Genomic DNA, 5534 nt, shown 5'->3' with positions numbered 1-5534 from the left:
AGAAACAGAAGAGATGCTTGTAATTAATTTTCCCAGTATATATCAGATCATAGCATGGGCAGGTGCATGTCTATATACATTTTCTTGCAGGTAATTTAAACTTTCTGTACACACTAATAGATAATCTCAATGTAAATAATATGTTTCTTCTTGACCCTTTAAAGTAAGCCAGCATATAGAAAAGGATCTTAACTTATATTCTGTATCTAATATGCTTCTGTATAGTTTGAGTATTTGTGAATAGACTTAATAAAGCATGAATGAAAATGACAAAAAAAGAGAATAAAGCAAGAGTCATCACAATTCAAAACAGTACATACTAACATAAAAGCAGACACATATACCAATGGAACACAATTGAGAACCCAGAAAAAAACTCAAGAATATATGGTCAACTAACATTTGACAAAGGAACCAATGGAGAAAAGGCAGCTTTTTCAATCAATGGTGCTGGAATAATTGCATTTTCACATGCAAAAAATAAAATCGGACCCATAACTTATACCACTTACAAAACTTAACTCAAAATGGATTAAAGACTTAAATGTAAGAATTGAAATCATGAAACTCTTGGAAGAAAACAGGAATAAAGCTTCTTGATGCAGATTTACTAATGATTTTTGGACACCTAAACCCAAGCAACACAATAAAAAATAAACAAGTGGAAAGAACCTCCAAGATGCCAGAAGAATAAGACATGGAGCTCACCTTCTTCCCAGAGATACTACAAAATTACATCTATATGTGGCATAACTCCCACAGAACATCTACTGAATGCTGGCAGAAGACCTCAGACTTCCAAAAAGGCAAGAATACTTCCACATAACTGAGTAGGGCAAAAGAAAAAATATATATACAAAGGAACTTGAGCCTCTATGAGGGAGCTGTGAAGGAAGAAAAGTTTCCAATACTATGAAGTCCCCTCACTGGCAGAGACAGGAGGCAGGGAGCTTTGGAGCTTCAGAGGAGAGTGCAGTGTGCAGGGGGCAAAGTGGAAAGTCCTGCACAGAGAGTCAGTGCCTATTGGCACTCTCTAGCCTGAGATAATTGTTTGCTTGCCCACCAGGCCAGGTAGGAACTGAGTGCTGAAGCTTGAGCTTTGGAGGTCAGACTCCAGGGAGAGGACTGGGGGTTGGCTGAGTGAAGACAGCCTGAGGAGTCCAAGAAAGAAGCCTTGGCCCATCAAAGAGGCAAGGGACCATCGTTAGGGGTTGTACAAGGAGAGAGGCTTGCCCGCTCACAGGCAGCAGGGCACTGCCTGCGTGAGCTCCAGGTGTAGACTCCAGCCATGACTACTATCTCAAGCCCTAGAGGCAGACACGGACTGCTACTGCTGCTATCACTGCCCCAAAGTTCCTGTGAGTAAGTGTAGGTCACTGCCCACACCTTTACAGAAGCCTATGAAGCCTGCCACTGCCAAAGGTCCTATGATCCTGGACCAACTTACTCAGGAGAGTTCATGGCATGCCCTGTGCTATTGCAAACTTCCTGCTGGTCTCTGCCACTGCAGGCATTCCCCACATGTCCCAAATGTGGCTGTCATATCCCTCCCACTCTTTGGCTTGAGTAAGTATGCCCTAATCATCTGCTGCTTTCACCCCCTCTCACCTGGTCAGGAAACAGACACCAAAGGGTGGTTACACACAGAGGTGGGGCCAAAACCAAAGCTGGGCCCCAGAAGTGGCACAACCAAAGAAGAGGATTGGAAACCTCTCCTGCAGCTGCAGGAGCTGTGGATTAAATCCCCTCAATCAGATTGGTAAACCCGCATCTGTGGAATATCTGAATAGATAATGAATGTTCTCATAATTGAGGCTGTTCTAGCTTTAACAACTGTGGACATTGGGGACAAATACACACGAGAACTGGGCCTGCTGTTCAGTTCTGAGCCAAAGTCTGAGCCTGCTCCACAGTGCCCACAGCAGGTCCAAAGACAGTACTGGAGGATTGGAGGGGAAGGCAGGGATTGGCTCTGACTCACTTAGCAGGGAAGGACACTGACAGCTGAGGTTCTGGGAAAATAAAATTATTACTACTAGTTTTTGTTTTGTTCTATTGTTCTTTTTTATTATATTTTATTTTTTCCTAATTTTTCTTCTCTATCTTTTATTTAATATATTTTTTTCTATTTTACTTTGTTTTTTTTTTTTTTTGTTATAATGCATTACTTCTTTATTTTTTTCCTTTGCTCTGTTTTAATCTCTGTTTAACTATATTTTTACTCGTAGTTTTGTGTTATTTCCTTATACTTTATTTCTTTTTTTAATCATTTGTGAGCTTATTTTATTCATTTTTGCCTATTTAAATTAGCTTTATGCTTTTGATTTGTTTTTGTTAGTTTAGTTTTTATTGTTGGTTTACATTGTGGGTTCATTTATTTCTTTGATTGCTCTCTTCTCTCTTATTTTCTCTGTTTTTCTCTCTGTGGGATTATTTGTCTGTTTTGTTTTGCTTTTACCATTTGCCTTGGGGGTTTAACTTGTTCATTTCCTTTTTTTTCCTCTTCTGCACCATGAAACTTGCAGGATGTTGTTTCTCTGGCAAGGGTCAGGTCTCAGTCTCTGAGGTAGGACAGCCAAGTCCAGGATACTGGACTGTCAGAGAGCTCCCAGCCTCAGGAAATACTAATCAGCAAAAGCTCTCCCAAAGGTCTCCATCTCAATATCAAGACATGGCTCCACTCATTGGCTAGCAAACTCCAGTGTTGCATACCTCATGGCAAACAACTAGAAAGACAGGAACACAAACCCACTCATTAGCAGACAGGTTGCCCAAAGTCACAATAATCTCAAAGACACCCCGGAACATACCACCTGATGCAGCCCTGTCCATCAGAGGGGCAAGATTCAGATAAGCCCACCAGAATGCAGGCGTGAGTCCCCCTTACCAGGAAGCCTACCCAAGCCACTGGACCAAACTCAACCACTAGGGGCAGATACCAAAAGCAAGAAGAACAATGACTCTGCAGCCCACAGAAAAGAGATTTCAAACATAGTAAATTAAACAAAATGTGAACACAGAGAACTATGTTGCAGATGAAGGAACAAGGTAAAAACCCACAAGAACAAATGAATGAAGAAGCAATAGACCTCTTCGATCTACCTGAAAAAATTTCAGAGTAATGATAGCAAAGATGACCCAAAATATCAGAAATAGACTGGAAAAAATACAAGGAATGTTTAACAAGGACCTAACCTGATGTGAAGAGCCAACTCATTGGAAAAGAACCTGATACTTGGAAAGATTGAAGGCATAAGGTGAAAGGGATGGCAGAGGATGAGATGGTTAGATAGCATCACTGACTAAATGGACATACGTTTGAACAAACTCCTGGAGATAGTGAAGGTCAGGGAAGGCTGATGTGCTGTAGTCCATGGGGTCACAAAGAATCAGACACAACCTAGGGACTAAACAACAACAAATTAGGACTAAAGAACAAACAGTGATGAACAAAAAAATAACTAAAATTAAAAATACTCTAGAAGGAATCAATAGCAGAATAACTGAGGCAGAAGAATGGATAAGTGAGCTGAAATAAAGAATACTGGAAATAACTGCTCCAGAGAGAATAAAGAAAAAAGAACAAAAAGAAATGGAGATTGTAGTTCAAAATTTCCCTAACACAGAAAAGGAAATAATCATCCAAGTCCAGGAGGATTGGAGGGTACCATCCAGGATAAACACAAGGAGAAACATGCTGAGACATATATTAATCAAAGTAACCAAAATTAAATACATAAAATGTTTGAAAGAAACAGTAAGGGAAAACTAACGAATAACAAACAAGGGAATTCCCATAAGGTAATCAGCTAATTTTTCAGTAGAAACTGAGAGGGCCAGAAGGGAATGGCATGATTTATTTGAAGTGATGAAAAGACTATAACCAAGAATAATCTTGATTCGAGGCTCTCATTTAGATTTGACAGAGAAAACAGAAGTTTCACTGACAAGTAAAAGATAAGACAATTCAGCATCACCAAATCAGCTTTACAAAAAATGCTAAAGGAACTTCTCTAGGCAGGAAATACAAAAGAAAAAAAAAATGACCTACAAAAACAAACCCAAAACAGTTAAGAAAATGGCAATGGGAGCATACATATCAGTAATCACCTTAAATGTAAACGGATTAAATGCTCCAACCCAAAGGCTGGCTGAATGGATACAAAAACAAGAACCATATACATGCTGTCTAAAAAAGACCCACTTCAAACCTTGGGGTACATTCAGGCTTAAAGTGAGAGGATGGAAAAAGATACTTCAGGCAAATGGAAATTAAAAGAAGCCTGGAACACCAATACTCATTTGACAAGATAGACTTTAAAATAAATATTATTACAAGAAACAGGGAAGGACGCTACATAAACATCACAGGATCAGCCTAAGAAGAAGACATCACAATTATAAACATATACACACCCAACACAGGAGCACATCAAAACACATGGCAAATGCTAACACCCATGAAAGTGGAAATCAGCAGTAACATAAGAGTAGTGGGGAATTTCAACACCTCACTTACACGAATTGATAGGTCATCCAGACAGAAAATTAGTAGGGAAACACAAGTCTTAAATTACACACTAGACCAGATGGACTTAATTGAAATTTATAGGACATCCTAACAAAACCCACTCACTCTAGTGTCTCATATGGTAAAGAATCTTCCAGAAATGCAGGAGACCTGGGTTTAATCACCTGGGTTGGGAAGATCTCCTGGAGAAGAAAATGGCAACCCACTCCAATATTCTTGCCTGGAGAATCCCATGAACAGAAGAGCCTGGTAAGCTACAGTCCATAGGGCCGCAAAAATTCAGACATGACTGAATGACTAAGCTACTACCCTAAAATGGCAAAATACACATTCTTATTAAATGGAGGCAGAACATTCTACAGGACAGAGCACATCTTGGGGTACAAATCACGTGTTAGTAAATTTAAGAAAACTGAAATTGTATCAGGCATCTTTTCCAAACACAACACTATGACATTAGAACTCACTTACAGGAAAAAAAAAAAAAAAAACTGTAAAAAACAAAACCCACATGGAGGCTTCAGCTTCAGTTCAGTTTGTGACCTCATGGATTGCAGCATGGCAAGCTTCCCCGTCCATCACCAACTCCTGGAGCTTAATCAAACTCATGTCCATTGAGTTGGTGATGCCATCCAACCATCTCATCCTCTGTCATCCCCTTCTCCTGCCTTCAATCTTTTGCAGCATGAGGGTCTTTAACCAGTGAGTCAGTTCTTCGCATCAGGTGGCTGAAGTATTGGAGTTTCAGCTTCAGCATCAGACTTTCCAATGAATATTCAGGACTGATTTCCTTTAGGATTGACTGGTTTGATCTTCTTGCTGTCCAAGGGACTCTCAAGAGTCTTCTCTAAGACCACAGTTCAAAAGCATCAATTCTTCAGCACTCAGCTTTCTTTATAGTCCAACTCTCACATCCATACATTACTACTAGAAAAACCATAGCTTTGACTAGATGGACTTTTGTCAGCAAAGTAATGTCTCTGCTTTTTAATATGTTATCTAG

The sequence above is a fragment of the Bos indicus genome, chromosome X (genome assembly GCF_029378745.1).
Source record: "Bos indicus isolate NIAB-ARS_2022 breed Sahiwal x Tharparkar chromosome X, NIAB-ARS_B.indTharparkar_mat_pri_1.0, whole genome shotgun sequence".
In the NCBI taxonomy this organism is placed as follows: Eukaryota; Metazoa; Chordata; class Mammalia; order Artiodactyla; family Bovidae; genus Bos; species Bos indicus.
This window is presented reverse-complemented; position numbering follows the sequence as displayed.